Below are 12,089 nucleotides of genomic sequence, written 5' to 3'. Positions count from 1 at the left end.
CTAAAAGAGCTGTCGTGTGGCTTAGGGTAAGGAACCCAGCTGCCTTTGAGTCCCAGCTGTTCCAGATGTAGGGGATATGCCTGGGGAGTCACTCTGCACACTAAAGCTGTCTTCACATGGGACTCAGTAAGAGGCGTCAGTCCTCGCAGGTTGCTCAGTACAAATCTGCTAAAGAAATGCAAACATTTTCTACGCTTGGTGTGGTTATCTCTCAGTTGTATGAGGTTGGCTAAAGGGATAGTATTTCTAGGAATGAATGAATTGTTTTCCTAGAATTCATAAACTTGAAACTTCATGAAAAAGCCATCTTTGTCATTTTTCACTTTGTTGATTCATTAATTCACAGTATTTCTTTAATAATACTTTGTGCTAACAACTGTTCTGGTAAACAATGTCATTGCCCTTATGGAACTTAAATTCTGGTCAGGAGTCAGATAAAATGTAAATCAATATATGCCATATGAGGAGAAATAATATGGAAAAAATAAAGCAAGATGAGAGGTAAGAAGTGAAAAGGTATTTTATAGCTATGATGAGATCAGAAATCCTATCTAAGGAGTTGAGCAATGACCTTAAGGGAGTGAAGGTGCATTTGGAAAAAGCCTTCCCCGTGGAGATGACATCAAGAGCCTGAAGGAACAGCACAGAGGCCACCTTGGCCACTAGAGTAGAGGAAGGAATGAAAGGTTAAGATGGGAGATGGGCTCCAAAGCTGCAAAGAAACCCTGTCTCGAAAAACAAACAAACAAACAAACAAAAAACAAAAACAAAAACAAAAAACCAAAGATGGGAGATTGGCAGAGCCCAGAGCACAAAGGGTCAGGTAGCCAGGGAAAGAACTTTGTATGTGCGATACAGGAAGGGAAACCACTGGATGGTACTCAGCCAGCTCTTGAGTCAACACAACAGGATGGAGTCGTAATATTGGTGGGTGTGATGAGAACTGATAGGATTTGGAGTTCATTTGGAAGGTGAAGTGAAAGGGATTTCCTAGTGTGGGGGACCTTGAGGAAGGAAGGGTACCACAGTATTTGGCAGAACAACTAAGGTTTGGGGAGAAATCATGAGTGTGGTTTGGGTGAGTTAATGTGGAGAGGCTAACTGAGTACCCAGGCTCATTGGTTGAGATACAGGCCATCATGACTGGGAAGGCATGGCTCCAGGAAGCTCTGTGGCCGTGAGAATGTGAGGTATCTTGCTTGCATCTCAGTAGAGCAGCAAGCAGACAGATTGAGGCAGGCACGGGGCAGTCTCTAATACATAAGCCCTACTATCCAGCAACCTACTTCCTCCAGTGAGGTACCTTTCCTGAAGGTTTCACAGCCTCCCAAAACAATGCCACCAGCAGGGAACCAGGTGATCATATACGTTAGGCTGTGGAGAACATTTCACAGTCAAGCCATAGTGCCCGCAATATTGTGATCACTCTTAATAATTGTTTAATGTTACCAGCTATCCTGCTAGTGTCGAAACAATCATTTCCCCACTAATGCAGAGAATATATATGTATATGAATATAACATAACATATATGTGTATGCAACAGACACTATTATGTTTGGTTAACATGGTTTTTAAGCCTTTAAAGCATAGTTTTAATTTCCAATTCCTTTTTCTCCTTTGGAATTTTTTGAAGAACCCAAGATGTTTGTCTTGTCTATTTTCTCCCACGTGGCTTTTGCTGGTGGCGTCTGCATGGCGTGGTGAATGCATTCCTCTGTTCTGTCCAGCAGTAAATCGGCAGTTGGCTGAGGGCTTGATCTAAATAAAGGCTCACTTTTCGTGGGTGCAGTCATCACTCCCATTGGTAGAGGTGGGGACTATAAATTTGTTTTAAAACTCTACTTGTTGGTCACACAAAAAACACAAAACTATGAAGTAAGCCAAGTACGGACTTAAAAAAAATAGCACGGTGTGACTTTTTCTGGGGAGACCTGAGCAAACCCAGACAGGACACTGATGACAGATCGCAGTGAGGATTCTACCCAAGTCTAACTTGGTGAACCAGTGAACTCACTGGGTTATTAGGGGAGCATGGAAGGCTCGAGGGCAGTGACTTCACTGGATAGTCTACCACAGCCTGGGTGAGAACTCATGACGGCGCATGCCTGTATCTCCCTGCAGGAGTCTCGGGCAGTTTCTGTCAGGTAGGGGAGTCTGAGTCGCAATTGTTTATGGCTTCTGTAACACTGTGGAGGGAGCTATATGAATCCTGTAAGTTTCAGTTTTTTCATGTTGTGAGGCTTTCAATTTCCTGGTCTTATAAACCTTCCTCTGCCCTCCAGGAGGGAACGTTCCAGTTCCAGGAAACAGCTACACAGGAAGTAAGCAAAGTAAACATGACCCATGGCTGACCAACCAGGTTAGTCTCCCATAAGGGAAGCAGCAGGCTAGCGGTAGACAGCAAGGCTTGTTGGCTTTAAGTCTCCTGTGCTACGGAGAGGATCATAAGCGCTCTGCAGTTAGGAGCCAGGGTGAGGAGTCTGAATCCGCTGGACTTGAAATTGCTGGGTGCGGGAGTGGACCCTCTGAGGAGAGGGCAAGGTGTGTCTGCCAAGAAGCTGTTCAGAAAGTATGTTAGCTTCCATCACAATGATTAACATTTGAAACAAATCAGCTTCTAATGAAAAAATAATGACTTTGGCTTATAGATCTGGAGGGTCCAGACCATGACTGCCTGGTGCCCTTGCTCTGGAACCTGTGGTGTGTCAGTCATGGTAGGAGCATGCACAGATCATGACTGATGAAAAGCCGAAGAGGAGGCTGGGTGCATCCCATAATCCCATTCAAAGGCAAGACTCCAATGCCTTAAAGTCGTCGCATTGGCTTCTGCTTCACGAGGGCTCCATTGCCCCTCAGCAGTGCCGAGCTAGGAACCGCGCTTTTAATAGCCCACAACTCCCTAGGGGATACTTAAGCTTCAAGTTAAAACAAGATACTTGTAGAAGAAGGCAAATTCTTGCTCCAAATTCTGTAAGTGTGGGCCCTTGGAGGGATGGCGCACCCAGCGCAGAGTGAAAAGGGTAAAGGGAGTCTGCAGACTGAACACACACCAGACAGTGACCAATTGAGTCAAAGTTCCTTCTTTGGACAAATGGATGCTTCTCTGATGGGTAAGGTGGGGGTCGCAGGTAGCTATGGACAGAGCACAAACACACTTAAGTTACGAGGGAAATTACCGTTGTAGGGCAGTGAGCACCAGTTTAGGTGATGAAAACCAGGCTTTTTGCTAAGCTTCAATCCAGAAAGGATAATAGGACCCAAATGCCTCCACCAGCTGTTAATCCGTGGCTAAGTGCCCTTCATCTTGTCTCTCTTCACCTTCAGCCTCACCTTGCAGGTTATTTTGAAACAAATTCTAGACATTACATCATTTTGTCTATAAGAACTTCGATATGTCTTGGCTATGTAAGGAGCTCCTTCCCCTTTCCCTAGTAGACTAGAAGCTGTCAGACCCAAGAGAAATCTCCAGTGTCCCAATACACATCGTTCCAGGACCTACCACCGTCTTCCCAGGGTGCCTTTTCTGTTGCTTTAGTCCAGTTAGATCCAAACACGGTCTGCCATTGCGTTTGTATGTCTTCACTCCAGGACAGTCCTCTCCTGTATCCAACTGTTTTTCTCCTAGCCTTTGATCCAGAAGAACTTTGCATTTTGGGGATTATTTGGTTGTATTTTTGTGGTATTAAGATAGCTACTTCCTACATATATATTGACCAACTTCTATATCTTGGGGTTTGATCAACTCAAAGTCAGTTTTATTTTTGTTCTAGTCTTTTCTTTACTAAATCAACTCCTTTGATTAATTTCAATTGTTTTCCTCCTGGAGGCTCGGTGTGTCTGGACCATTTCTTTGTCGGTATTCAGCCCCAGGGGTGGCAAGCTTGATTTAATGGACGCAACATCTCCATTGGCTGCCACCAATGCTTTCCGTGTCACAGGTGTCCAACCTTTTGACATCAAGACACGATGTTGTGATCTACAAATGCGTTTGTAGCTAGCAAACCATGGATTGGGCATGCCAGTTGGCACAGAAGACATTTTATTAGGAGCTTCATTGATAATTTTAAGAAGAGCTTATCACACCCAATGAAACTCAAGTAAAAATAATCTCCCGGTCTCAACAATTAGATTTTGTTTGTTTGAGACAAGACCTCACTATGCACCTCTGAATAGCCGGGAACTCTCTGTGTAGACAGGCTGGCTTGTGAGCTACCACACCCAATTTTTAATTTAAAATAAAAAGCAAATGTTTCTTGATTTCTTTTAAAATATGCATTTTTGCTTGACAGTTGTATGGTGATGTCGTCTCTGGACACTGACATTGACAGTATCAATGTCCCTTATAGATTCCCATTTGGTCATATGCCACCAAAGCCACTCTTGGTAACCTCCTTACTCACTGTGTTGTGAATCGCAGTGTTTGAATTAACAGTTACATGGCTATTTTTGTCACAGCACCTCTGTATTCTTAATGTGTGGAAACCAAGTGTTTGCATTTGATTTAATGAAATGCTTGAAATTTATAAAACAGGTTTCAAACCCCAGGAAATAAGAAAACAAAGATTTAGGATAACCTGGCAAGACCCAGTACACCAAGAGTTTATAATTCAGAATGATTCTTCCCTAAGCAAGTTTTAAATAATCAACCAATAAATATATATTCTGATATTGCATGTATTTTAATTATATGTAATGTACCTATACTGCACAATATTTTGATATTATATATTTTACTTGCATGTTAGAATGTGTATTTAAAAATAAAACTGATCAGCTGGGTGGTAGTGACAAATGCCTTTAGTTCCAGCACTCAGAAGGCAGAGGCAGGTGGATCTCTGTGAGTTCACGGCCAGCCTGGTCTACAAAGTGAGTTCCAGGACTGCCTGGAAAAACCAAAAAAGCCAAAACCCCAAAACCAACCAAGCAAACAAAACACTGCTCAGCTGGGCATGATGGTGCTTGCCTTTAATACCGGCACTCATGAAACAGAAGCAGGTAAATTTGAGTTTCCGGTCAGTCTGGTCTACAGAATGAGTACCAGGAGAGCCAGGGCTACACAGAGAAACCCTGTCTCCAATACCAAAAACCAAAACTGAACATAAACAAACAAACAAACAAATATATGAAACGAATCAAGTGTCCACACAAATGAGATGTGCTAATCTGTAATTTCTGTGTCCTTCTACAATATGTTAAAAACTTGCCATTGGTTAACGCTGAATTTGGACTTGTAAACCAGACAGAAACCTGAGTTTGATTCCTGAATAACCAGAGCAAGTCAGGAGATTTCTTTTTGGTCTTGGTCCTCATTACTTTTCTGCTTCTGTGTTAGAACACCCTGACCAAGGCAGCTTATAAAAAAGCATTTCCTCTGCCTTATGGGGGGTTAGACATTTATAGCTGAGAGCACACCGTCTGGTCCACAGCATGAGGCAGAAAGAGACCAATGGAAATAGCATGAGCCTTTTGAAACCTCAATACCTTCCCCCAAGTTACAGGTCCTCCAACAAAGCCACATCCCCTAATCCTACCCACTAACTCGGGAACAAGTACTCAAATGTATGAGCCTGTGGGAGCCTTTCTCATTCAAACAACTATAGTCTTTTTATTTGTTTCCTTATTTTGAGACAATTTTAGTAGATCAGCCTCCCCGAGGGTTAGGACTGCAATTGTGTATCATTGGCTAGCAGTATAATTAATCTGATATATGGAGTAGAAGTATTTTCAAACAGTTGCAATTGAATGCCCAAGAAAGGCGTGTGATCAGTGTCTAGGCCTCCTCGTCCTGCATGTCCAGGCAGTGGTGGGTCAAGGGTGAGCACCTAAGACACCTGAAACACTAAGGGTTTTATTGCTGTGAAGAGACACTATGACCAAGCAACTCCTGTAAAGAACACATTTGACTGGGGTGTCTCACAAAGTTTCAGAAGTTCAGTCAATTAGCATCATGGGGGGAAGCATGGTAGCATTCAGGTAGACATGCTGGAGTAATGTGATGTAACCCTTATACTAGCACGTGAGTTGACTTACATGGTTGTCTCTACACAGGTCAGACACTGAGACTCTGAGAGGTGAGCTGAAAGTTAAGTCTAGGAGGGGCACAAAGTTAGCTAGTGGCAAGGCCACGTCTTGATGCTCAGGTTTGGCTCCATAGCCTATGGTCCCTCATATTATTAATTCATCTCAACACCTCAGCATCGGCCTGTTCTCCCTGCTTCTGAATCCAGTAGGCATCTCCCCTTTGTCTTACATAGAAGGTATTCTATTTTTAAGTAATTTTTTAATTCTTTGGGACTTTCACATCTCGTACCCCAGTTACACTCATTTCCCAGCCCTTTCGTGTCTACCCTCTGCCCTTGTAGCCTAACCCCCAACCCAAGAAGAAAAAAAGAGGAAAACATTTCACTCCTCTGTCTTTCCTGCCTCTCCTTCATATGTTCTTTTGGTGCAGTGGCCTTGGGAGCTGTGGGGTACCACAGAGCAGACCCTTTTGTCCAAACAACATACTTGCAAATGTTCATTGCAATGAGTTGTTTGGCTCAATGCCTCTGACTTCTGGTACACCATCAATGCTGGACTCTCCCGGAAACTTCTCTCAGATACCCTGCTGTTGCCCAGAGTCATGGAGATCCTACCACTATGCTTCTACAGGACCAGTTTCTTCACACACTCTGGCAGGTCATAGATAGGGTAGATGTTGGGGTGGGCCAACTGGGTGTAGCTGAGTTGGTTCGTTCTGGCCTCCTCTGGGAGTGCACCCCTCAGGAGAGGATCAGGGCTGTTTATCTCATACCTCACCATTGGGGCCAGCTCTCTGCACACATGGTGAGGGGTGGGGCCAGCTCGCTGTTATAGTGGCCATCTATTCGGGAGACCAGCTCTCCTGTGGCCACACCACTTGGGCCAGTCTTTTGGGGGGAGCAACTGAGGTGGCCGGAGAGGGGCGGGGCCAGTTCTCCAGAGTTCTCCTGTGGCCCCCGGCGGTAATACTGGGTCACAGACATCAACACAGACCCCAGCTATGGTAGGACCATGAACCCAGACAGCGCCTCTGTCACAGCTTGGGCACGGACATCCCTGTGGCCCTGAGTGACTGTGCAGACCACTCAGATGGGTATGGCCCCGGTGACAGTGTGGTCGTTTGATATCAACATGGCCGCAGGTGATGGCACAGACTGTGGGCATTCACACGGGGTGGCATTCCTTTTTATACCTATGCCTTTTGTTTTGGTTTGTTTTTCGAGACAAAGATTCTTTGTGGAATAGCCCTGGCTATCCTGGAATTTGGCTTTGTAGAGCAGGATGGCTTCAAACTCACAGAGATCCACTTGCCTCTGCCTGCTAAGCGCTGGGGATGGAAGGTGTGTGCCACCATGTCCAGATGCCTGTGCCTGTTTACGGCTGGTATATCTGGCAGCATGGCCACTTGCTTCATGGAGTGTTCCTTTGAAAGTGAGCCCCCTTTCTCTCACGGCCTGGCCCATTGTCTAACTTGGAGTAAAACCTCCATGAACTTCTACAATTAGAATTCAGTTGAATGAATATAAAAATCTGACTTTGTTTTCACATGATGCACACACACAGTGGAGGATCAAACTTCTTAAGAAAGGCACTTCCAGTGTTTTGATATTCCCAGGGGTATTGGACCAGGTGAGAAAGATGCAGGAGACGTTACTCAGCACTGTGGGAAAGGAGAACACTGAAGAAGTCCTTGCTGCCTGAGAACACAGCAGCAGGAGGAGGATCATGTCAGTCCAGCATTGAGAGTTGTCTGCAGAAAATGGAGATTAGTGCATTCAGACAGGAAAATAGTTTTCCAGGAAACACTGGAAATGGTGTGATAGTAATAACATCTAACCGTCATCAAGCATTCGTTATGTGCCAAGCAGTGTACCGGGGCTTCTCACTCATGTTATCTCGTTCAATCCTCACAAATCCTTATAATTCGTCACTGTTATGATCCCCAGCTTTACTGCTGAAAACTGACACCCACAAGGCTAAGGGATGGGACCAGGTGGTGATGAAATGCAGATCCCAACTCAGATAGTTCTACCTGACGCCAGGGTCCAAGTGTGTTGTTTGTCACTGTTGCCAGGGCAACCATAGGCAGTCCATGAAATCACTCAGGGTGTTTTACCATCATCCCAGAAGTGAGGTGAGTTCTGCATGGTTGACATTTAGTTTTCATTGAGAGCGGAGAGGGGGCTGTGTGCAAACGGAGCACGCTTTCTCACCACCATGTAGTCTCTGCCCCGCGTCCCTCACGCTTCTGTGCATGGGAGTTCTGTTGTAAGGCTATCTTCCTGGGTTGTCCCTGAGCCTTTCCCACATGACCGCCCTGTGGAAATCATTGCCTATAGCTGAGTGGTTGACCAGCTGTCTCTTTCTGCCATTATTCACATCAGATATGGGGATGTCTCCCTCATGAATGTTGGTGTTTTGAAAGGTCCCTGTCTGCTTGTCCTGTGAAAGGAGCTGTTTTTATTTCTTCGAACTGGCGAAAGAGAGATATGATCTATCACCTTGATTCCAAAGGTTCATGCGAGCAATGGTGGAGGAAGTGTCTCCGAGTCTTCCAGAATAGCTGACCACTTGGGAAGACACCCGAGGGTGTGTACAAGCTATGGAGTGCAGCTGGGGCCTTTGCTAACTGCGACCGACCGACCGGTGCGCCTCCTCCAATCTTTCAGTAACCTCGTGCATTTATTTGCCCCCTGGTAGACCCCTTCCCTGAACATGGTGCACCAAACTGTGGAGTGGATCAGGGGCTAATCCACCGTGCTTCCCTCCCTCTCCAGGCCTGCTGTCTGCTGAGGGATAGAGAAGTCCCAATGTGCTAGCACCACAGCTGTGACCATTATCAGGGTGAGAGACAGCAAAGTCCTGTGGGGCAGCATGCTAGTTATTCCCCGCATTGCCGGGATAAATGCCTGACAGAAACAAGGGAGGAAGGCCTGTTTGGGCTCCTGTTCAGAACATCCCGTCCATCATGGTGAAAAGGCAGGACAGAGCTGATCAGGGCAGCTGAAGTGCATGCTAATGCCCTACATGTATCGGCTGGGGGCCAGACACCTCTCTATCAGGGATGCCACGTAAAGATCCCACAGCCCCCCAAAGCAGTACCATTAGCTGGGAACCAGCTCGTGTGAAACAAGGACTTCAGGCAGAGGTGGTGGCCTTCTGTGTTCAGACCAGAACAGGCTCCTAAGCCCAGGGAACTGGCACATGAGCTGGGCTATAAGGACCAGTGGAACTTTCGCGAAGAACTGTCCTGCGTAGTATTCTGTGGCATGGTTGTAGCATATTTTATTTGCCCAGTCCCTTGTAAGGAACATCGAGGTTTTCGGTCTTCCAGGAGTTCTGAATTAAGGAGCAGTGGTGGGGCTGTTTCAGTAGAGTCAGCAGCTGTGGGGAGCAGCGCCTTAGGAAGCTGGCCGAGGCTTCCTCAGCCAGATGGAGAGTTCAAAGTCATAAATCCTCTCCGGCCAGGGGAAAGTGCCCGTGTTTCTTGTTTCTATTTTGTACCATAAATTTAAAAACTTTTATTTATATTTTCCTGAGGCTTTCAGTCACCTTGAGTATCTGGCTAAAATCTTTGTCTTGAGCTATGTACATGGAGATCGATGCCGTGGAAGCGCCAGAAGAGCTGGGCTTGTAGGAATGTTTATCAGCTAAATGCCTGGGAAGAGCCGTGTAATGAAACCCCGGCTCTTCGGCTGTTGGTGGTCTGCCAAGGTGGCTTTTCCCCCTACCTCTCTTCTTGAGGCTAATACGTACAAAGCCAACAAAGATTTTCTCTGACATTCAGAAATAGCAGCAGAAAAGTCTTTAAGCCCTGTAAAGAATTTTTTTTTTCCTCAAGACAGTCAGGGATGGGCAGTTCTTGCAAAGACCACCACTGTGTCTGGATTATAAGGTAGGTGATAGAGACACTAAAGTACAACCATATGGCTGGTTTGCCCTCTGCGTTGGTGACAGAATCCAGTGCTCCATGAATGCGAGGTGTGTGCTAGACCAGTGAGCGACACCCAATCCCTCTCTTAGTTTTAGATCTGCCCTAAGTGGAGAATGAGCATCACCAGGCTGGGCACAACTACTCAAATCAAAGTCACAGTCCTGGTCCCTGAGAAATACCAAAGCTTAAATAAGTTTAGCTATGAAAGGGACCTGCCCTGACTGTTCTGTCTTCTCCATACTGCCATTACACTGACATCTGGAAGACCCCAAAGCCAGGAAAGAAAAAGAAGAAGGGAGTTTGGGATGGGCCACGTCACTAATAAGCATGTTTGAGATGGAAACTGCAGGGCAGCTTCTTCCAGGAGGACGCCAGTAATACTGTTTGTTGTTGTTTTTGTCTCTTGAGACGGGGTTAGCATCTGTGTAGCCCCTGCTGTTCTGGAACTTGCTCTGTAGACCAGGCTGTCCTCAAACGCACAGAGATCTGTCTGCCCCTGCCAACTGAGTACTGAGATTAAAGGTGTGTGCCACCACCCTGACTCTCAGTAATGCTTGTTTTGAGAACTGTTAGGGATTAAACCCGGGACTTCCTGTGTGGGAAGCATGTGCTCTACCCTAGCTGCACCCCTTTGTGAATGGTAGATGTAGAAGGAGGGAGAGGGAGAGAGGGGCTAAGAACTGTCTACGTGAGGTGGTAAGGATACCTGAATGTCTATGAAGTTCACCCCTGCACTGCCTTCTGGAGAGCGGTGAGAACCCAGACACAACCATCTCAGCCTTTAACAACCAATGAGAACTCTGGAAGATGCCTCAGGTACCTGCAGCCCAGGGCAAAGAGGTGTAGGCAGAGACCAACTCATGCCTCTGGCTATTACTGGGGGTTCAAGAATTCCAGATTGCAAGAATGACTGGCAACAGGAAAAGAAATCATAGGTAGCTTTGAAATTTATCATAATAGATATTTATTATTAATAAACAGAAAAAAGTGTGAACCTTTTGCCAAGGCATAGCCATATTTCAGGAAAATAGTGCCTTGCTTCTGATGGTTGTAATGATAGCAAATACAAATTTGAGTGTAACCCTTAAGGGTAGCTGACCCCAGATTTCTTTTCCAGAAAGTAATAACAAGAAATTGGGAAGAGCTAGTTCCAGGACAGGCTCCAAAGCCACAGAGAAACCCTGTCTCAAAAAAAAAAAAAAAAAGAAATTGGGGAGCTTATTTCCTCCTCCTCCTCCTCCTCCTCCTCCTCCTCCTCCTCTTCCTCCTCCTCCTTCTCCTCCTCCTCCTTCTTCTTCTTTTTGAGACAGGATTTCTCTGTGTGACAGCCCTGACTGTCCTGGAACTCACTTTGTAGATTGGGCTGGCCTTGAACTCACAGAGATCCACCTTCCTCTCAAGTGCTGGGATTAAAAGCACATGTCACCATCGTCCAGCTGGGGAGCTTCGTTTGCCACAGTAAAAATGTCCAGGCAACAGATTCTATATATTCAGCCCACAAATATACAAGTGTCTCAACCATGCCAGTATCTGCATAGCTTTTTGTGTATGCTTGTTTTTGCCATGCTGAAGGCGGTATTTGGGGTCTCCCATGTCTAGACCAGTGATCTATCACCGAGCTGCACCCCAGCCTTGCATATCCCTTGTGCCATAGTTCATTCTACCACTCACTTTAAAAGGAGTTCTGCTGTTAGGTTCAATATTTCATAAGGTCTGAATTAAATTACATGGGGACATTTGGCCCAGACCTAACCAGAACTCAGTGTTTTCCTTACTTTCTTTTGCCTGGTACATTTTTGCTTGTTTTTGTTTCATTGTGTCTGTGTCTAAAGTATCTGGCTTTGGGTGCCTCTAGGAGACCCAAGATGAAATGCGCATGCCTAGCTACCACTGTCATCTCCACAACACACATGAAAACATCTGCCTCCTTGTGAGGTGAGGAGCCTTTTGAGCTAACTTCCTAACTGGGATGGAGTCTGATGACCAGAGCCCGAGTGGTATGGGCTGAAGGAGATTGCCCCAAGAGCAGGGTTAGGCCCCACCCACCCCACCTGTCATTCAACTAGACCCCTCTCCACCCAAACACTGCCTGTCTTAAAAACCACAGAGAGGGGGGTGTTGGTAGGAATGAT

The sequence above is a fragment of the Chionomys nivalis genome, chromosome 5 (assembly GCF_950005125.1).
Source record: "Chionomys nivalis chromosome 5, mChiNiv1.1, whole genome shotgun sequence".
In the NCBI taxonomy this organism is placed as follows: domain Eukaryota; kingdom Metazoa; phylum Chordata; class Mammalia; order Rodentia; family Cricetidae; genus Chionomys; species Chionomys nivalis.
Note: the sequence above shows the minus strand (reverse complement) of the source record.